Source organism: Phoca vitulina, unplaced genomic scaffold (assembly GCF_004348235.1).
Source record: "Phoca vitulina isolate PV1807 unplaced genomic scaffold, GSC_HSeal_1.0 scaffold1, whole genome shotgun sequence".
Classification (NCBI taxonomy): Eukaryota; Metazoa; Chordata; class Mammalia; order Carnivora; family Phocidae; genus Phoca; species Phoca vitulina.
In genome coordinates, this window is record NW_022589704.1 from 70494177 (window position 1) to 70517152 (window position 22976).

General features: G+C 37.8%; 2 protein-coding genes across 22 annotated transcripts in view; one reads left to right on the forward strand and one right to left on the reverse strand.

Annotated features, from left to right (window-relative positions):
* The window catches only part of MARCHF7 (membrane associated ring-CH-type finger 7), a 54717-nt gene extending 41663 nt beyond the window's left edge, over positions 1 to 13054 (reverse strand). For all 5 annotated transcript variants that reach the window (XR_004300193.1, XM_032409699.1, XM_032409689.1 and 2 more), the window contains exon 1: positions 12886 to 13054. The gene's annotated coding sequence lies outside the window, so the exon portion shown is untranslated. The remainder of the gene's footprint in view (positions 1 to 12885) is intronic.
* Positions 13055 to 13140: 86 nt separating this feature from the next.
* BAZ2B (bromodomain adjacent to zinc finger domain 2B) overlaps positions 13141 to 22976 on the forward strand; it is a 381204-nt gene continuing 371368 nt past the window's right edge. For all 17 annotated transcript variants that reach the window (XM_032409746.1, XM_032409845.1, XM_032409773.1 and 14 more), the window contains exons 1-2: positions 13141 to 13242; positions 14701 to 14885. The gene's annotated coding sequence lies outside the window, so the exon portion shown is untranslated. The remainder of the gene's footprint in view (positions 13243 to 14700; positions 14886 to 22976) is intronic.

The following is a 22976-nucleotide window of genomic DNA, read 5'->3' on the forward strand; positions in this document are numbered from 1 at the left end:
GTGGTTCATGGTGAAGTGTCTGCCTTTGGCTCCGGTCATGATCCCAGGACCCTGGGATCGAGCCCCGTATCAGGCTCCCTGCTCAGCGGGAAGCCTGCTTCTCCCTCTCCCACTCCCACTCCCCCTGCTTGTGTTCCCTCTCTCGCTGTGTCTCTCTCTGTCAAAAAAATAAAATCTTAAAAAAAAAAAAAAAGTGAAGGTAAATCCCAGAACAGCTAAAAAGTTGAAGGTAACTGCCTTTGGAAAGAGATTGGAAATGAAGGGTGGGGCAAAGTACTCCTCTTTTCCTTTTTAAAATAGGATGACCATATTTCCTGGTTTGTCTAGAATCTCCAGAAAAGTCGTAATTCCTGCTCATTATCCCAGGACAATTATTAATAGTCCTTGGTTTGTCTCTTAAAAGTGGCCTGGTTTGGATGATAAAGCATACAGTTGCCTAACATAAATCTTTTCTACCTTCTAGCTTTTTTCTTTTAAGATTTATTTATTTTAGAGAAAGAGAGCGAGCAAGCAGGGGCAGAGGGAGAGAGAATCCCAAAGCAGACTCCCCATTGAGCAAAGTGAGACGCAGGGCTCTATACCAGGACCCTGAGATCATCACCTGAGCCAAAATCAAGAGTCAGTCGCCTAAACTACAAGCCATCCAGGCGCCCCTATCTTCAGCTTTTATAAACCATTTACACTACATCCATATAAGATTTTATCAAAAATAATTATGAATTGGACATTCAAAGAAGGTATATACATTAGTAACAAGAATATCAATGGTTAAATACTGACATGCAAAAACCCATAAATGATTTAACAAGTAGCAGGTTCATCATTTTATTAAGATGGCTATAAAAATACTAAACAAAGGACTATAAAAAAAATACTGAACAAGGGACTGTATTTGTGATGAGGATATTAACAGAAAAACAAAATGTTTTTTTAAGAGATATAGGCCTACACATGGTTCTATAACAACAATTATGCTTCTTAATCATACCTTATAGTTTATTTTGTATTTATACTCAATTCTTACTTCCAGACTTATTTGCAAAATGAAACTAACCTAGTAGGAAATCTGCTCAAAACAAATCTCTTGGGAGAAGGCAAAGAGGCAGAGTCCTCTGAGATATAGAATTTATACTCTATGAAACTATTTTTGGCAACTCCTCTACATAAATTGATTGAATTCTGACAATGTAGGTGTTAACCAGAAAACTTACATAATTTGGTTGCATAAGTTGTAGGTCAAAAGCACAGAAAAATGTAGAAAAAAAATAAAATGTGCAGTCCTTGAAAGACTGCTACCAGACCACTTACAGAGTACTATGGAGGCATCTTTTCAAGCCTAGATATTTAGTGTGTGCTAGGCACATTAATACTGAACAGGACGATGAGATGAGGACGCTGAATGTAAGCACTGAGATAGTGACTATGAACATGTAGTTAGGTAGAGAACAAAGCACACAAATAATCATGTAACTTGAATTGTTGTAAGTGCTGTAACAGAAAAGTATAAGCAAGAACAAACTATCAGAAAAAGGTATTTGAAGTTCAATACTTTTAACCAAGACTTAGAGTACAGCACAAAAAAGTTCCTAAGTACAATCTTTCCTCAATGGTCAGTATAATAGTCTCTCAGTTTTTCTAACACGGTACGTCTTTAAATCTAAATTTCTTTAGATTTGATTCCTGAGTTAGACAGCTGTTTGGTAATTAGATGAACATTACCACCAAGGGCTGGCTTCACAGGTATATGACATATGCAGAAGTACAAGATGCTACACTTGACTGAAAGCTCTGCTCCTGACATCTTGAAATTCTTGGTAATTTCATCCTTGAACTTGTGTTTTCTTTTGGGGATGTTGGGGGAAAAGGGAGAGGGAGAGAGAGAATCTTAAGCAGCCTCCATGCTCAGTGCATGAGCCCAACTCATGAGCCGAAATCAAGAGTTGGACGCTTAACCAACTGAGCCATACAGGTGCCCCTAAACCTGTGTTTTGTAAGTCAGATGGGACAGTGGAGCATGAGCTTGAGCAGAAGAGATATGTGACATTTGCCATGCCTTCCCACTCAAGTTGTACACAGCATTCATGATTGTTATGAAATTTCCACAGCACACTTAATTTGTACTCTCTTTAAGCCTCATGCAAGTCCTAGGCATCACGGGTCCACCTGAATTATCTGTTCGTGTTTCTTATCAACGTATCTGAATAAGCTGAGGCACTGCCAGCTCCAAGGGGCTGATTTTCCATTCTCCAGACTTGGTTTGAATGCAGAAAAAAGAAAATGAGCGACAAAAATCTTTTGATCAGTATTTGAGACTTTTAGTGAACTTTTCAGCGTTGGAAATGAGGTCACTTGGGTGAAGATTCTCTGGAGCAGATATTTAACTGCTAGTTTACCTAACTGGTTGTGATTTCACCCTGTTCAGTATACCCTCCTCACTTTTGAGGCATTTTAATAATGACGGACATAAGCAACAGGAATGGAAAATAGATACATTCATACCAGCTCTACAATTTATGTAGTCTGTTCATCTCATAAACCTGTGACTTGTTAGCTACTAGGAAAATTGGCTCTTTTTTCCCCCTAAAGGTAATTTCATTCTGCTGGGCTTCCTAAGAAACTCTGAAGAGCTCTTCAAACTAAGTTCATGTTTTCCAGTTACCTGCTGAACATTATAAAGGATCTTTAGACAAAAAAAAAAAAAGTGTAACAGCACAATTCAAATCTATTCTGTGGAAATAATCTTGCTTTAAATCTTCTCTCAGTTCAGATAAAAAGCCTAAAGAAATTCTGTATCATCACCTGACATGTAAAATTCTGTAATTCTGTGCCTGATATTATCTGCAAATTATCAAGAACTCATAATCACATGTTAAATGCAACTGAGAAACTATCTCACAACTCACACTGGAATACAAACAAATTAAAATTGAATTTTACAATGTTTTCAGCAAGACTTTACTTGGATTACCAGGGCCACTCTGGGTAAATCAACAAAGTCAGTCAGTCTCTAATACCATGCTTGGCTCTATCTAAAGTGAACTCACATTTTCATCTTTTGTATTTCATTCTACTAGTAATGGTGACATTTCCAATCAAATTTTTTTTTTCTAGTACCTTACTAGAAAGGAAGTCTAAATTCTTTGGCCCAGCATCCAAAACTCTAACCTACTGTTTCCGCCTAATTTCCAACTGCCACCAAAAAAACCAAACCAAACCAAACAAACAAAAAACCCCCTAAAAGTTACTGAGTACTTCTGGGGCGCCTGGGTGGCTCAGTTGTTAAGCATCTGCCTTCGGCTCAGGTCATGATCCCACGGTCCTGGGATCAAGCCCCGCATCGGGCTTCCTGCTCGGTGAGAAGCCTGCTTCTCCCTCTCCCACTCCCTCTCCCACTCCCCCTCCCACTCCCCCTGTTTGTGTTCCTGCTGTCGCTATCTGTCTCTGTCAAATAAATAAGTAAAATCTTTTTTTTTTTTTAATTTTTTTTTAAGATTTTATTTATTTGTGAGAGAGACAATGAGAGACAGAGAGCATGTGAGGGAGGAGGGTCAGAGGGAGAAGCAGACTCCCTGCTGAGCAGGGAGCCCGATGTGGGACTCGATCCCGGGACTCCAGGATCATGACCTGAGCCGAAGGCAGTCGCTTAACCAACTGAGCCACCCAGGCGCCCCAGGTAAAATCTTAAAAAAAAAAAAAAAAAAAAAGTTACTGAGTACTTTCAATATACCAGGTAGGGTGCTAAATTCCAGAAATATAATAATAAAACCTATTTCCTGAAACTCATATTTCAGGCACAGAGGGAGTGGAATAAAAATAAGTAAGTACAAAAATAACTGTGATACAAGTATAATAGCAGAGATATACAAAACGCTATAGAAGAGAATCTGAAGTTCTTGATAGCAGATTACTCAAAGCAATCCTTCCTCAAAACAATGGAAAATGTTAGATTAAAATATAAAAAGCATCCTCTTAAAAGCAATGGAGGCTTGACAAGACAATAAGGATATGTAATGAAGAGAATTTAATGAAGTGAAAATGGGATTCCAAAGAGATACGAAAACACAAAAGCCACTTCTGCCCTGGGAGCATTTGCAATTTCTAGAAAGTTTAAATTTTCATTTTACCAGTCCTGTGGAAGAAATCAAAGCCCAGGACATGCATAAGGCATGGTTATGTGGATACTGATTTTACTAGTCTCCCAACTTGTCTCTGCTTGAATATTTTCAAGCAAAATAAAACAAATAAAATTGTGCTTAAATATTCCCTCACTGCTTAATGCATAGAAAAATATAAGAGAGCATCACTCTAATTCCTAACATAATAAGAATGAGCCAGATAATCTATTAAATCACTTTTCTCAAGTGCACCAGAGCTGAGGCTACGAGTTGAACAACAAAGAATGGTAAGCCCCTCCACAAGAAGAAATAAAACAAAGGTGGCCACAAAAAGGCTGATAAGAAACAGCTGGAATTTATCAAATTCTTAAATATCTAAAAATATACATCTGCTAGTGTGAGACAGTTTAGAAACTCTGGGAGCCTCGACACAAGGTGAGTCTTTTCCAAAAGCCTCCATTGAGAGCTCATAAGAATGAGGACAAACAGGAGAGCTAAAAGTCTCATTCTCTATAGTTATGACCACGCAGAGCCTGCCTATGCTTAAGAGAGAACCTGAAGAAGGTCATCCATGCTCCAGATCCTGCAGGAGTACAAGGTGGGATTGGTTGTGGCTAGGAAAGGGGGTATAAAACCCACTTCCAGCACAGATTCTACACCAATACAAGGCAAAGGTCTGTGGCCACTTGCAGGGCTATGAAACCTGCTTGTCCAAGATCTCCCATCAATACAAGGCAGAGATCAGTTGCTTTGGGGGTGCAGGAGGGTTGGGGGGCATGGCAGGGGTCTGCATGCACTCTGGACTCTAGGAGGCAGGGAGAAGAACAGAAATTTTGAGACAGCCCACCTCTGAGGACCAGGCACAGAGAGCCTGCCTGACTAGAGAAAGATATACAGAACTAAGAACACCCCCTTTTACCATGAGCTTTGCTTCAAATAAGAAACAAAGGCAGCCTACTGCTGAGAGAGTTACAACAGCCTGAAAGAGAGAGAGACCGCTTTATGATACAGATGAGCAGGGCCTGCAAGAAGTTGAGGATAGTGAAAGAATACTAAAAGAAATCCTCCAGTATCCCAGGCCTCACACCAAGCACTATGTAATAGTAGTATACTACTGAAAAACTCTGAAGGTAAATAAAGTGATGATAAAGTTCAAGCCTGGCTCAACTACAGACTAAACCAACTCAACCCATCACACTAACAGTCTGACAGAAGTAGAGTACGTCCATATCCAGGCTTAAATATTATTTATCTCAATTTCCACTTTTTTTTTTAACTTACATTGTTTGGCATTTAACCAAAAATTACAAGACACACAAAAATATAAGGAAAAAAAATTAACCCACTGCCAAGAAGTAAGAGTCAGCAGAACCAGATGAATATGGCCCCAATGTTAGCAAAGTGGAAAACTGGTGCATTTAACAATAAAGTAAGCAAAACTAAAGAACTAGGGAAAAAGGCTAAAAGAAAATTATCCAGAATGAAGCATGGAAAAACAGATGATGATAAATATAGAAGGGAGGGTTTAAGAGACACCGAAAGAGGAGTAAGGAAATCTACTGTACACTTAGTTGGATTTACACAAGGAAAGGACCAGGGCAGAGAAAAACATTGAAGAGATATTGGGTGAAATTTTTTCAAAACTGACAAAAGGATCAGAGTCAGGAAGCACAACAGGAATAATTACCAAAGAGAATTAGCAATTACACCAATTTCTAGATCAGACACTCACACCACACTGAAAACTGTATTTAAAAACAACAAAAACCTGAAAATGCCATGGGAGCACTGACTGGGAATAGCCAAAAGTTCCAGATGAGAAAGACTTCAGAGGAGGTAACATCTGAGTTGACCTTTGCAGAATAAACATAGAAAAAGAGAAATAAGGCATAAAAATGCTAAAACATGTTGAAGAACTGGAAAATAGAAAATAATTTGAGTGTCAGAGTGAAATTGAAGGTATGGAAGGGGAGAAAGGAACACAAGTCTCTGAAGGGAATGACTACATAAAATCAGACCCATATTATAAAGGCAATCTTGTGTCCTTTGCTCAGGAGTTTGTACTTTAACGAGGCAATGGTTTTGAAGTTTTTTACCACCAGTAATTTGTATATTATTTTTCTCCCTAGTACCCCAGAAATTATATTCCTGAGAAACAGAGCTTTCAAAGATGAAACATTTATCTAGTTTTGCCTAACTTTATAATAGATTCGTATACATCTTCCTGCATTTCTTACAATACTGAAAGTTAGTAATTAATTTTACTACCTTTGTGGAATAATAGGGAACAATCAAATGCTACAGGCTATAGGCTCAGAAACTACTAAAGATTTTGAAATACCAACAGCTAAAAACAAACAAAAAAATCCCCTGAGTTTGTCCCCAACTAAGGACAAGTTATTAAGAAGAAACATACTGGCTCCAAGGCAAATTAATGAGGGTCCAAAAGTAAATAGATAGAAAGCAGATTTGGGATGCCTGGGTGGCTCAAGTGTCTGCCTTCGGCTCAGGTCATGATTCCAGGGTCCTGGAATCGAGTTCTGCATTGGGCTTAAGTGTCTGCCTTCGGCTCAGGTCATGATTCCAGGGTCCCAGAATCGAGTTCAGCATTGGGCTCCCTGCTCAGTGGCGAGCCTGCTTCTCCCTCTGCCTCTCCCCCCTGCTCCTGCTCTCTCTCTCTCTCTCTCAAATAAATAAATAAAAGCTTAAAAAAAAAAAAAAAGCAAGCAGATTCAATAGGTCGAAAAAGAATTCTTTGGGGGTGGGGGGGAATTATTCAGGATACTGATGAAAACCAAATCTTTTTTCTTTTTTGGCAGGGAGTTCGCAGAGTAGAAAACAAAAAAAGCACTGGATGAGTTTTAAAGAAACGAATAGTGTGAAGTACACAGAGGAGGACTAGAAGCATGGTGGAAACAGTTTTGAAAACACAGAGGATAGCAAGCTGAGGTGGTAACAGATTTTCAGTCACTTACACTGATCCATTTACTTCTCCCCATACACATATGCTACCTCCATGCCTTCTGATTTCACTGTACTTTCTATATGGTCAGCCTAAGTGCTCCCTCTCCACTGGTTATGCCTAATGAGTAGAATCTGGGGCACAATGAAAAATTGAACTGAAAAGCTTCTGGCAGTATCAGAAAACTTTCAAGACCAAAGAAGTTTTACCTATTCCCTACTTAACAATAAAGCTTTCTTTGAGCACTACCATAAATTGTTTACCAAGTATGACTTGGATTTCTGATTACCAAATTTAGAAAGCTTATTAATTCCTAAGATCAGAAAAATGACAGCATAATGTTAAAAAGTTTTTTGCGGATTCTGCTTATAAAGGGATCTCTCAAATAACATGTATCCTTTCCCATCACTCTCTAGACCACTCTGTTCCATTACTTACAATAACAGTGTTATTCAGGATCTGTCAAGAATCACACAGTAGTCATAAACCAAATAACTAGACTAACAAAAAAGGCCTCAGGCCCATCTACACTAACAAACAGTATGACCCACACCTAAGACTTTCCCTTTATTTAATTAATTTAATTAATAAAGATAGAAATAAATATGAAACTGAGGCCAGGCAAGATAAATTAAGCATTGCCCAATTTTTGGCACAGCAGCCAATTTCTAACCATTTGCAGAAATGACAGTTAAGAACGCAAGCTATGAGATCGGTCCTTTACTTGGTGTGACTCTAGGCTTAATTTCTCCAATATTTATTTGCCTACAAAATGGGGATAATAGTACCAACTTCCAAGGTATATTTTGAACTTTGCTGGCACATACTACGTACTCAGCAAATACTCGCTACTATTAAGCAATGCTATCACTATTAAAAAGTTTCATACAGCTTAGTAGACATTCTCTTGGCTTTTTCATTACTTGAAATTTATCTTTTTGTGCCTGGGTGGCTCAGTCAGTTGAGCATTCGACTCTTGATTTCAGCTTGGGTCATGATCTCAGGGTCCTGGAACTGAACCCCACATTCGGCTCTGCACTAAGCACGAAGTCTGCTTGTCCCTCTCCCTCTGCTCCCCCGCCCGCCCCTGCTCTCTCTCCCTCCCTAAAATAAATAAAATCTTTTAAAAAAATTATCTTTAGCACATAATAAAAAGACTTTTTAAAGTCATTCAGATTTATTACAGGAGGATAATTGCTATCTAAAAAAATACCTTGCCTATATAAGTATATGCATAAATATTGGGAAAAATAAGCATTATTAACATTTTATTGTTATCTCTGGTTGGGTTCTGTTTTCTGCTTTATATTCAGTTTTCCAAAATTTCTTTAATGTACTTGGTCTTCCTTTTATAATTAAGGGAAACAGTTATTTGCAAATGAAAAGACATGTTTTTTAATAACTTCTAATAAAATCTATAAAGAACTTCTAATTCCCTAAATTGAAATACTACTGGTCTACCCTCTTTTAGTATCTACATACCACAAAAGAAATAAGTACTAAGCAAAAATGTACTATTCTAGTAAATATTAAGTAGAAGATAAGGTTAAAACCTCTCACAGAATGTTTCAAATACCTGAGTATGCCTTAAAAAATTTACTATAAAAAATTTCAAACATACGCTAGAGACAGTAGTAAACCTCCATGTACCAATCAAGTCTCCAACAATTATCAACACCTGACTTACCTTATAGTCTGTTTTACCATCCTCTATTTTAAAGAAAATCCCAATCATGACATCTTTAAAAGTGCCTGTACTTAAACTATTCTAAGCAACTTGTGGTAAATTATAGAACATGGCTCCAAATCCCTCCCATCCAAGTACGCATACCTCTTTATATTGTGATGTTGCTGGAGGTAAAATCTGATTTTCCCCACCCCTTGAATATGGGTTAGTCTTGTGACATTTACTTTGACTAAGTGAATGCAGTGTTAAGTGACATTATATGATCTGCAAAGCTGTAAAAGTCTTACAACTTCCACTTTCACTCTCTTGGAATGCTGTCTTGGGACCCCCATGTCATTAGGCCACATGAAGCAAAGCCTAAATATCAACCAATACCAACTATCAGACATGTGAGTAATGCCATCTTGGACCTTCCAGTCTGAGAAATCCCACAGCTGAATGCTGGTGCATGAGTGAACCCTGGCAAAACCAAAAGAACTGCTCAACAGGTACACAGAACTGTAACAGTAAACAGCAGTTTTAATCCACTAGGTTCTGAGGTGGTCTCCTACGCAGCAATAAAGTTTCATAACTCATCCTAATTTTAATTTTGCTACAATTATTATTATGTACCCAGTTTCTATGAAAAATCTGATTCTATTTCAGGGTCTAATTTAGAATTTGTCTTAAACATCTAGTGGAGTTGCAGTTAGTGAATTATCAAGAGCACAATATTACTATACAATAAATTCACGGCACGAAGGCCAGAGTTATCACACAAAATACCTATGTACTTTAATAGCCACTGGTCTTCCAGACGTGCAAACATAATTCCATTATTTACCTCTATTTCTTTTCTTTAAAAAACCTGCTTCTGAGGGAAAAAAATATATATTTTAAATGGGAAATGCTAGTGTTTTATTGATCCCAGTGAACCTGGAGATATGCAAGCTGTGCATGGTCACAACAGAAAGTCTTCTAAATAACTGCCTCTGGGTTTTTAGATGACAGCTATTTAAGATACAAAGATATACCCATGCCTTAAATAATAATTAGAAAAATGTCTAACATCTTCAAGAGAAAATATGACTATTAAGTCTACACTACTTTAAAAGATAATACGTTCTTCTCTGAAGTATATTTAATCTGTAAATGTCAAGTTTCAATCTTCATTCAGAGTGGACACCATTTTAGGGTTTTTTTTCTGAAAGGTGAGAAACACATTACAATGGAGTGCAATGATCCTAGTAAAAGGTAAGAACCTAGCTTTAAGGTTCAAAATTTGCCCTCTTCTAAAGCTGTTGACAAAACTGGGTGTAGAGCAGTAGGTGATTTCAAAACCAGATGTTCAACTTATGTAGTTTAACTGGTAGAGCCACTGAGAAATATATTTGAGAGCAAGAAAAACCAGTTTTGACCACATGAGTTCAGACCAGGATAGAAAAGTTAAGATCACTGAAAATTAAACCCCAGCCAATTCTCAAATTAGAATTTTATACCCACCCTTGGGTTCATCTTACTATTAGCAACTGTATTAAAGATAGAGTTTCTATAAAATAATGATTTGTGAGAAGATAAATTATTTCATTACAACAGAATTTTGCTTTACTGATTTCAAAGAGCTCTTACAAGGAATTCAAAATCTTACTCATTTTACATTGTAATCCTACTGTGATCAGTTGTTAATCCTGTTACATTTAAGAGTTAAAAGGGTCATTAGTTCAGTTTAATTTGTTGGTTAAAAATAAGGTTTGATGCAAGCATTTCACTCTGCATTCCACTTATACATTTCCCATTGTTCTTTATTACTGGCACTTAATTATCTGCAGTAACAGAAGGATGCTGTCAGTAAAGATAATCTAAAAATCATTTTTACTGGGCTTAGGGACACAATAGCTCTCCATTCCCAACAGCACAGAGCACTTTCTAAAACAGTAGGTCTTTCATGTCACCTTCCACTCAATTTTTTGCAGCTATGGGAACAAACTGTCCATTCCTAAAACAAAATACGATACCATGACTCTGCATTTTCCTTATCAAACTGCTAGTCATCTTCACATCTCAGTTCAAGCAATACTTCCTGTAAAAAATTTCCCCAAAGATTAAACACCCCTCCTTTGTGCTCCCACAGTACTACTATGTTCTTACACCAAGGTAACAGCAGTAGTTTATACCTTAGTCTCATGACTAAACTGTGAGTTGTGGAAGGCGGATGCTGTGTCAAGCTCATTCTTGTAATGTGAAGCCCTGGTCTAGTAGCCAGAATACAACGAATAACAAATTATCAAAAATGTTAGGCATAATTTGATAATTTTGCACTATTATTTTCCTAAAATAGTAAAACATGGGCAACTCTTGAACATATGCGAGATGAAGAGTTGTATGAAATGGATATGGAACTCATTAAAAATTGGCTGTATGAGTGCCATGGATGACGTCTCAGTTGATTATCTGACATTTTCATGTAGAACATATGTGCATGTCTATATAAGGGAATCTTTGTGCTTTATCTTGGAAAATAAGCTCTCTTGCCAGGGTAACAAAGAATAATCACCTGTATTTAAGTAAGTAGAAATTTTTAATCATTCTTATTCAAGACATCTGACCCTGCATGCAACTTTGGAAAAAAGACAAGACTATGCATACCCACATGCTTACATCTGTGGCATAATTTAGAGAGCAAAGAAAAAGTTGTAAAAAGTTCTTATCTAAAAACATTTGTAGTATGGAACTTACATAAATACATTATCGGAGGGAAGGGGATATTACAGGCAGAATAAAATTTTAAGGTTATTCTGACCAGAATATAAACAACTGGACTTCAGGTATCAATTCCAATTGTTTATATCCATTAAAAATTCACTCCCAGAGTATTACATCCCCTAGGTGTTGACTACTACCAGCTACCTCATCTAATTTAATCCTCACCTCAACTCAAGGAAAACTGCTATGTGTCCAAGGAAATCTGAAAAGGTTAAATAATTATGGCAAAATTAAGACTCAAACCCAGATCTTCTCACTCTAAATGCCTCATACACCACAACTGTTTCACAAGAGGCTGTAGAGCTGTAAATGAAATACTGACCCCCGTTCCTGAAACAAAATGTTTATCTCATGAAAAAAATCTAGTTACACCATGTGTTTGCCTTGTTAACAAAAGTACACCGTTTGGTTTTTAAATCAAAAATTCATTTTTAACCTTACCTTAGCTCTAGATAGAAAGGAGAGAAGGGAGTACGGGGAGGTTTAAAATAATTCTTACAAAAAGAACTAAAAAGTCCTACAAAATTAAAAAAAATATCTTACTAAATTCAATTTCACTTTGGCACTTTTACTCTCAGTAGTGCCAAACGACACTAGTCGTGACGAATCCATTTCCAGGACAGATTTTCCCCATTTATTACTATCTACATGTGTACGTAGAAAAAAAATATTAACTGTAGTATTTTATGGTGCTTCTTCGTACATGTTCATCTTCACTACGCAGTTCCATCAAGATGAGGGAATATTCTACAACTGGAGCCTTCCATTATTTTCACTTCTTATGCCAACAGGTTTTATATATATATATCATCAACTATTTCAATTTGAAGAACATACAATTTCCCACGATACAAAACAACTCCCGAAGTATCACGATATTCAAGAAATGGAGCGATCAATGAGCAAATCTTCACCGCAATTAAAGGGCTGGCAAAGACCCTTCAAATGGATACCAGGTTGGCGGAGTCCCAACCCTCCCCGCCTTCTACACGGCGCTCACTAAATACTTCACTCGTGACACTCCCGGTCCGTAGGGCTCCAGAGGATCCTCCTTACCCCCATCCAAGAGGAGGCCGCCAAAGGCCAAAGTAGGACCCAAGCCCCTCGCCCTCGCCGACCACACGTCCATAAGGAAGACGTACAATCTGCCTGTCTACCCGTCACAAACTCCACCACCAGACGAAAGAACACCGGCGGAGGCCTGCGCCCGGCCGCCCTTCGTAACCGCGGTGCGGCTTACGGTCCTCCGCCCCAACTAAAGACGAGGAAAGCAGCCTCCGCGTCCCCAGGCCTGCACTTCGTTTTCTCCCCTCCCCCACGCGGCCTTGGTTAGAACCAACTCCCCGAGAGGGAGAAGCCCGAGCGCCGCAGCTTATTACCCCTGCTCCCGAGCTGGCACTGAACAAGGCGCGTCCTGCTCGTAGCGACCACACCACCGCCTTCCTCCTCCGAGTTCTAGGCCCCTAACTGAGGCAGAGCAGTCCGCAGAGAAGCACAATGGCGCCCGCCCCTCTCCCGGATCCGGCGCAGAACCAGCCGCCACCGTTAAAAGCCCCTCCCTTCTTCTCCTCCCCCCACTTCACGGACTCCCCCCCCCCCCCGACTTCTCGCGAGAGGGGCGGTCCTGCGGGGACCCGAGAGCTGCGGGCGGGCTCGACGTACCCTACCGCGGGGTGGTGCTCTGACTGCGGCAACCGTTGACGGGCTGCCCCCGGGGAGGCAGCAAGGCGCCACCGGTAAGCAGCTGCGGCTGGTCGGCTGGCGGGCCGGCGGCTGGGCCAGCGAGGGTGCGGACGCCGGGAGCGGCGCGCTAGAGGCCTGGCCTTACTTGGCCGCCCTCGCCTGCCTGGCGAGAGGCTCTGATCCAGCCCTACCGCTCTCCGGCGCCTGAGTCCCCGCCATAGGCTCTTGCCCCCTCCCGTAAGCCTGCAGGACCCACTGCTTGAAATACTGCCCAGCTATTTTTTTTCTTTTTCCTTTTTCTTTTTTTTTTTTGGCCCTTGGTAAGTGGCGCAGCGAATGTTTATTGACTTGAATCAAGCACTGCCTCTTCCGACCTCCCCTCCTCCCGCTCCCTGCCCACCCTGTTTGTGGTCTGCGAGCCCTCCCCTTTCAGGGCAGGAGCCGGTTCCTCCGGGACCGTTCCTTCTTGGTGGTCATTCAGTCTTGGTGGTGTATACTTTTACAGTTATGTCTTTTAAAATCGTGATACAGATCTTTGATAGTGTAGCTACATATTTGGCAGTAAAAATTCACTTGGGAAGAAAATTGTGAGGTAAATGGTCTGGTGAAAATTAGGCGAAACTTTCAAAAACCTGTAGATGTGGTAAACTTAATATGTAAATGATTAATAAAAAATAAAAGGGAGTAAGTTAGAGAAGAAAGCCACAATTTATGTGGATTTAGATATTACGTGGATTCAGGTGATAATGTGCGTATTTTGAATAATTTATCAAACATAAAAATTCTTTACCGGTAAAGATAAGTTTTTGAAACTTGTAGGCTTACTCACGGCACCTGATTTTTAAAGTGACTTATTTTATTAGGTTTGAAGCAATGCATTGGATTCAAATAATTCCAATTAATGAAGTATGAAATTTATATGTATTTTTTTGTCATTTCATCTGAAGGGAATACACTATCACTTATCCCATTTCACTCTGGGAGATTAACAGATTGTCTATGCTTCACTATTATAAATAAATTGTAAAATATTATAAATTTTAAAGATTTAAAGTTTATTATTATTTAAAGTTGTCAGGTAAATGCCAGTCTATGTTTTTAGGATGTGAGTTAAAGAGCACCTGGTATGGGATACAGTGAACACATTACTTCAGAGGAAATTAATTTGCCCTTTTTAAGGAATACTTTTTTTTCTCAGCCTGTTTGAATATACCTCTAGCATTGTGGCTATTGATATACACACCTGAAGCACCAGATTGCATGAGTATAAATCCTAGTTCTGCCTCTTATCTTACTACCTTTTTTGTCTTGAGCAATTCCTTAACCTTGCTAAAACCTGTTTCTGCAAAACGGGGTTAATAACAATACCTGTATCCTATAGGATTGCTGAAAGGATTAAATGAGATAATGCATCAGTTCCTGGAACATCGTAAGCATTCCATAACTTACCTATTGTATTCCATGTCTAAACCACTGCTAATACTGTGTTTCTGGGGCTTAATATTTTATAGGTCCCTTAAACATCTTCTCAAGTATTTTCTACGCTAAGAGGAATGACTGCACCATTTTCCTGAGCTATGGCAGTCAGACCTGGTAGCACTAACTTCTCTACAGAACCCCCAAACCCTGCAAGAATGGTTCAGATTTTGGCAGATTATGGCTTCATCCCCACCCAGAACTGATGATATCAGCAGAGGTGAGTGTGGCACCAATTTTCTATGCTAAACATACCTTCCAGACTCTAATTTCTTAGTGATGCTAGTAATTGGGTAAAGATCGCTGATAACTATGTTTTTATTCCTTGAGAATGGTTAGTTATTGTCTTTTTAAAATACCTTCTCTGATTTGAGTTTCCATGTAACTATCACTATCAACAAATAATCATTGAGATTTTCCTATGTTAAAGACAATTTGGTAGGAATTGTGGATACAGATGGGTTACAATGGTGACTATGTTTTCTGAACTAAAAATCAGTACAAAATGATTTGACAGGCAAAATTTTTGAATTCAGAACTGTTTGACCAATTTAGATTCCATAATTTTCTTTTTTGCACAAAATTCCCCTAATTGACCTTCCTTTGCTAAACCTTTTGTCCTTATGACCAACTCTGACACACCTTTTTATATCTAAATATCTTGGTTCATCACTTGCCCACACCACTCCTAGTAGTTTCCATTTCTGAACTTGGCTTCTTCTCTACATTAGGCTCTTATTTACTATTATTAATTTCCCCCTTCTACTTTATAAATTTGTCATTTGGTCATGGTCATAACAGCCCTTTCCTCTTGTGGTTAAACATTTCTTCAACTATCTGATAGCTTAGAGATCTCTTTCAGATATTGAATTTAAAGGTTCCAATTTTTCTTACTTTTTTGTCATTCTACAACCTAACCTAAGATGCTTCTCTATGTAAGGGCAATCTTATAGATACTCTTCACTTTGAATAAACCATGTGATCTTGAAAAAGTATGGTCATGTTTGCTTTTTATAAATCAAATTATTTTTAAATGTAGGTTATTTCTTAAGCTTTTGAGTAACAGGAGGTAATACTGGGGATGAGAAAAGAGTGGTTATAGGGAGGTCCCTGAGTTGAAAAGAAAGGATGCCAATTTCTTCTTAAATGGGAATCTTATTAATCCCTGGAGAAGGAAACCATATGCCATCAACCAATTTGGGGATCTGCTATTTCAGGTTATGGGTAATTCTATTTTTTTAAGATTTTATTTATTTGGGAGAGGGAGAGCGCGAACACACATGGGGGGTGGGGAGGGAGAGAGTTCCGAGCAGATTCCACGCTGAGCAGAGCCTGACACAGGCCTTGATCTCACAACCCTGAGATCATGACCTGAGCTGAAACCAAGAGTTGTGTGCTTAACTGACTGAGCCACTCAGTGCCCAAGGTATAGATAATTTTAAATATGTAATATTATTTAATAATAGATTGAGGACTCATCCTTTTTTTTTTTTTTTTTTTTTTTTTAAAGATTTTATTTATTTGGGGTGCCTAGGTGGCTCAGTCATTAAGCGTCTGCTTTCGGCTCAGGTCATGATCCCAGGGTCCTGGGATCGAGCCCCACATCGGGCTCCCTGTTCAGCGGGAGGCCTACTTCTCCCTCTCCCACTGCCCCTGCTTGTGTTCCCTCTCTCGCTGTCTCTCTCTCTGTCAAGTAAATAAATAAAATCTTTAAAAAAATATATATTTTTTAAATTTATTTATTTGAGACAGAGTATAAGCGGGGAGGAGGGTCAGAGGGAAAGGGAGAAGCAGACTCCCTGCTGAGCAGGGAGCCCCAAGGGGGGCTCAACTCAGGACCCCGAGATCATGACCTGAGCTGAAGGCAGACACTTAACCAACTGAGCCACCCAGGCGCCCCTAGGACTCTTCCTTCTTACTTAAAGATCCTGTGCTTTAAATCTTTGATGTAAAGAATTCCTTTCATTCCAAAAATGATAAACCCCTGATTTAGTGATTTTGTGAATTTTAATTTTTCCCTTAATTGAAGGGAATTTTAAAAATTTGAGTTTAATCAAAAGGTACCACATTTAATAAATAAACATCCAAGACACTGTTGATTTCTGCTGCAATAATTTTCAATCCCCAAAGCTAATAGATGAAACAATATAAAAACAAGTAAAGAGAATACCATTTTAAAACCCTCACTGAAAAAAAGGGGGAAAAAAACCCACCTCTCTGAGAAACCCTTTCTTTTTATTTTTTTTTTAAGATTTTATTTACTTATTTGACAGAGAGATAGAGAACACAAGTAGGCAGAGTGGCAGGCAGAGGGAGAGGGAGAAGCAGGCTCTCCACCAAGCAGGGAGCCCAAGCCCCTGAGAAATGATTTCTTATACCTAAGCTCATGATCAAGAATTCACTGGTTTGGGGTCCCTGGGTGGCTCAGTTGGTTAAGCGTCTGCCTTCGGCTCAGGTCATGATCCCGGGGTCCTGGGATCGAGCCCCACATCGGGCTCACTGCTCAGCAGGGAGCCTGCTTCTCCCTCCCTCTGCCAGCAGCTGCCCCTGCTTGTGCTCTCTCGCTCTCTCTCTGTCAAATAAATAAATAAAATCTTAAAAAAAAAAGCACTCACTGGTTCTAGGAATATCATTCTTGCTCATATAGCTACTCTAGAATATATGATCAGAAGCAATTCCCAATTTATGAGGCACCTGGAATCCATATGTGAAGCACATTTCACACTGCCTGAAACATAGTTTTAAATAAAAACAGCTATCTTTTAATATTAATAATGCTAGGGGTTGGAAAAATATGGTATACAGGCCAAATCTGGTTTACTGCCTATTATTGTAAATAGTTTTATTGGAACACAGGCAGGCTATGTTTATGTATTGTCTATGTATTAGGGTTGGCCAGAGAAACAGAACAAATAGTACATAATAGTACTACCTATTTATTTATGTGTCTAGAGAATTGGCTAACACAGTTGTAGGAGCTGTTAACAGTGAAATTTGTAGGGCAGACCAGAAGGCCAGAAACTCCAGTGGAAATGGATAGCACAGTCTTAAGGCAGAATTTCTTCTACAGAAAAGCTGTTTTTGCTCTCAAGGCTGATTAGATGAGGCCCACCATATTACCAAGGATAATCTCCTTTACTTAAAGTCAACATATTGTAAATGTTAAGCACATTTACAAAATACCTTCACAGCAATGCCTAAATTAGTGTTTGATTAAATAACTTGATATTCTATATTCACTAAGTTAACTCCTAAAAATAACCATCACCACCTATGACTGCTTTTACCCTGCAGTGGCACAGTTGACTAGTCGTGATAGAGACAATAGGGCCCAGAAAGCCTAGGATATTTACTATCTGTTTTTTTATAGAAAGTTTGCCGACCTCTCGAGTAAACCGTGAAACCCTATTGAACTGACTCTGTTCCTTTAATAACAGTCAAGCTAAACATACACACATCAGAATGATAGTATTTGGCCTCTGTGGCTACTTCAGTTCACATTTTATGAGACTATAAGCAGAAGAGTGTCCAAATACTTATATAAATTCCTTGGGTATTTCCTCTGGCAAGTTTGGTCACTGTCCCCTTCTCTTAATTTTTCTTCATGTGTATGATCTTATAACAATGTAGGTATGTGATTATGCATACTAGCTATTTTAGTACAGGACTTTTCTTTTGCTTTTTTCCCCATTCCTTCATAATTTGGCTCTCCTGCCTCTAATTACGACTCTACAAGTATCCTTACAAAATTAGTGAGTATCTTTCTGCACTTTTTGCTGTATGATCACACAGTCTTAAAAGAATATGTCTAGAGGTGCAGTTGGGTAAGCATGCAACTCTTGATTTCAGCTTCAGGCCATGATCTCGGGGTCCTGAGATTAAGCCCAGTGATGGGCTCCACACTGAGCCTGGAGCCTGCTTGGGATTCTCTCTCTGCCTCTTCCTTTTCCCCTCCCCACCCAGTACACGCGCACTCTCTCTCTTTCGTAAATAAATAATAAATAAATAGAAGAATAGTTCTGTAACACACACGTGCATGTGTGCTCTCTTTCTCCTTCTCTCTCCACACACACACAGAACTCTTCATAGCTTTTTTAACCATTTATTTTATAAAATAGCATCAGATTTCAATGTGCATATTCATCTTGCTTTTTTCAACTAAAAGTACCTCTTATCTAAATCCCTATTTATATTGATTGCTTATCCTTTCTTTTCAATTGTGATAGCTGTTACCACTCTGTCCTGTCTTCATTGTGTTTTTTCAACTCTCTCATCTTTTTCTTGACTTGCTATTTAGTATCTTTAGCTAAAGATACATTCATGTGGTAAAATGTGTCTGATTTCTTTTATAACTTTTGGGTTTCTAGCTTAGTTTAAAAAGTCATACCTATCCCTGGACTATATCATGTAGTATCCTAGATTTTCTAGACTATGTTTAATTAAACTCAAATTAATTTTTGTATATGGAATAAGGTAATAAGATACAATTTTATGTTCTATTCAATGGATAGCCAGCTATGCTAGTAGCATTTCTTAAATAATCCTGTCTTTATGTATGGCTTTTGTCACACATTGAATTTTCAAATTTATACTGGATTTATTTCTGGATTTCCTATTGTGAAAACTAAACTATTCAGAACTATAAACTATGCAGAGAACTATCGCTTAGGTCCCTTTTGAATCCTTTTCACATATTGATACTGTTCTGCATTTCGGTCACCTAAGTATTTAATAATAAGACATGGTAACTCTATTTCCTCCAGAATCACCCAGTATATCTAACTGGCTTGCATTATATACAATGCATGTTATACTACTAACCTGCCTAGGAATTATCTTAATTTTTTTCCACTATTCATTTCCTTTTCTCAGCAACTTGCTAAAGCCATTGAATATACTTCATTATTTAAAAACACCTTATCGGGCGCCTGGGTGGCTCGGTCGTTAAGTGTCTGCCTTCAGCTCAGTTCATGATCTCAGGGTCCTGGGATCGAGCCCCACATCGGGCTCCCTGCTCAGCGGGAAGCCTGCTTCTCCCTCTCCCCTCCCCCTGCTTGTGTCTCTCTCTGTCAAATAAATAAATAAAATCTTTAAAAAATAAAAATAAAAAAAATAAAAACACCTTATCAATATTTTTGTATTTCATAATAATTTTTTTAAAAAACTGTACACATAAACACAAATATATTACTTAGCTTCTTAACCCTGTTTCCTATCCCAGAGTCCAGTCTCAGTTTTTCACCATGTAGCATTGGCCATTCTTGACAGCAAGTGGGCCATTTGTACCATGGACAATACAGAAGAAATCCTAAATTTTTCTACATTATGTCATCATAAATGTTATAACAATGACATACTTTAAATACTTCATTTATAGTTAATGTTTGTAATTTTTAGCTTTAACACAGCACACAAATATGTTGGCGGTAGTTGTTGATTTTGTTGTGGCTTGAATATTATTCTCTTTAAAGCTAAGAACATTCTACTTTAAAAAATATTTTAATTCAGTTCTTAAAAATATTAATTCAGCACTTTTTTGTTTGCATACAGTTAATTGTGCTTAAATTGTGGAAAGGCTTTTCTCAGGAAAGTTATTATTTTACTGTTTTGAAGTCCATTCATTAAGGTATTTATTCTTATGAACTTTATCTCAAAAAGTTCTTCAGTTGAAAGTTTTGAACATGTGTTTTCATATTAGGGTCCTAGGATGTGAATGAAAATATGAAATACAACTTTAATGAATATTTGGTTTCCCTTAATGGTTTTATAAATATATTGATATGACTGTTTTGTTTTAGACATCGTTTCTTTAGGTTGATAACCAAATGTTTTCTTGGTCCATCAATTTTGCTACTAGTCATCATGTTACAAATTGATAGAGTACTTCTAAAATACAATTATTTTCATGAAGTTATATATCAGGATTTTAATAGGCCTTATTAATAATCTTTAATCTGAATAAATACATAAATTATAGCATTAAGAAATTAATTGGATAGATGAAAATTTGTATCTAAAGAGTTTGAGAAAAGACTTTAAAGTTAAATTTTAGTAACTTTTTTTTTTTAAGATTTTATTTATTTATTTGACAGAGAGATAGAGAGAGAGCACAAGTAGGCAGAGCGGCAGGCAGAGGGAGAGGGAGAAGCAGGCTCTCTGCTGAGCAGGGAGCCCAATGTGGGGCTCGATCCCAGGACCCCGGGATCATGACCTGAGCCGAAGGCAGCCACTTAACGGACTGAGCCACCCAAGCGCCCCAAATTTTAGTAATTCTTCCTGATAATGTTCAGAAATAAAAACTGTTTTAGTGTTTAGTCTTACCTGTGCTTAGAATCAAGCCACATAGAAGCTATTAGCATTTATTCTCTTCAGTGGAAAAAAATGTATAGAAAGACCTAAATATACTACTGCAAAACTTTGCTTCTAAATCAACCAAAGAGAGAGAAAAGCAACTTTATATACTGAGTAGAAGTTTTTACACCCCATTTAGAAGACTTCTGTTTTCTTGCTAGCAAAACTGTTTATAGAATTTAAGCTTTGTTCATAGCAAAATTGACAAAGACTATCTTTGCAATATTTCTAACTTATTTTATTCAGGAAAATGTTTTGGAAAACAACAAAACCTTATTAATATAAGGTAGATGAAAAAATGCTTTTAAGAATAAAATGTAAAGTAAATTTTTAAATACAGATTCAACTTTTAAACATTACGTTGTTATATTTAAAGTAATAGTAAGGGAGCATTTCCCTTTTTTCCTACATTGAAAAAAAATATTTTTAATTTAGCATTCCATCAATTCATATAGATGAATGAATAAATTACCTTTATTTATGAAAAAACAAATGACACAGGTCCTTAGTCCTCAAGAATGGGACCATGTATTCCTGTTAAAAATCAAGGAATAGTGGTTTCAGTTTTTGGTAACACATGTAAGGAGCTTGGAAGTCCCCACCCTCCATCCTAACAACAAGTAAAAAGCTGAACAGACTGAAAAATCAGCAGCTGTTCATGAATTTATAAGAGAGAGAAGGACACAAGGCAAACACTACCCCCAAGATTGGAGATACTAGACAGACAAATATAGTGAGTTGTGACTTATAGGAGTAGAGACTCAGGAGCTGAAACCACCACAGGAACAGATGCCTGGATAGGAAAACCTGAACTATAATTGATAAATTGCTGGAGGCTCAGTGTGGACAATTCTGAGACATAACAACTCCAGGGAGACCCAATCATAGGCAGTCACAATATTGTGAGATTTACTTTCAGGAGCTAGAACCGATTCCCAAAGTAAACAACTCTTGGACTTCTGGCAAGGGGAAGTCCATTTTCCCTGGGTTTTCCCTATGGCAATAGAACCCTTAAAAACCAAAAATCAAAGAGAACAAAAAGTATAAAAACAAAACAAAACACAATATCCAAGGACTGTGGAACAACTAGAAAAGATACAACATAGGTGTAATGGAGACCATCTCAGAATCAAGAAAAGGACAGAAGAAATATTTGAAACAATGACTGAAAATTTCCCCCAAATTGACACCAAACAAGATGTCCAGGAAATTCAGAGAACACCAAGCAGCATAAAGGCCCAAGAAAACTACACCTTACCAGATGACTTTCAAATTGAAGAAAATCGAAGATATAAGAATCCCGAAAGAGGCCAGAGTTAAAGAACACCTTACAGAAACAAAGGAACAAAGATAAGAATTACACCAAATTTCTCCTCAGAAACCAGCAAGCAAGAGTGTCAACTGAAATATTTAAAGTATTGAGAGGAAAAACCCACTAATGTAGAATTCTGTACCATGTGAAATTACCTTCAAAACTGAAGGAGAAATTGACAAATAGAAGTTGAAGATATTTGTTGACAATAGACCTGCTTTACAAAAAATGTTAAAAGGAATTCATTACAGAGAAGGAAAATTCATATCTATGTGAAGAAAGGAAGAGCATCAAAGAAGGAAAAAATGAAGGTAAAATATGAACTTTTATTTTTCTTTTTAATCTAGTAGCAGTTTGTTCAAAATAATACCAACAATCTATTCAGTTATGTATTCTTATGTATCTGTCTATGTATGTGTATATAAGTACTTCTGTATACTTATATATAAGCAAAATGAATAACAGCAATGATATAAAAACAGGAAGAAAGGAATTACGATTATTTTGTTATTATGAGATACACTACTTGTGAAGTAGTATATTGTTATTTGAAAGTGGATTTGGATTGGTTGTGAATGTATATTGAAAACTCTGGGGGTAACCAGTAAAAAAAGCAAAAACAAAAGAACTATAATTAATACGCTAAGA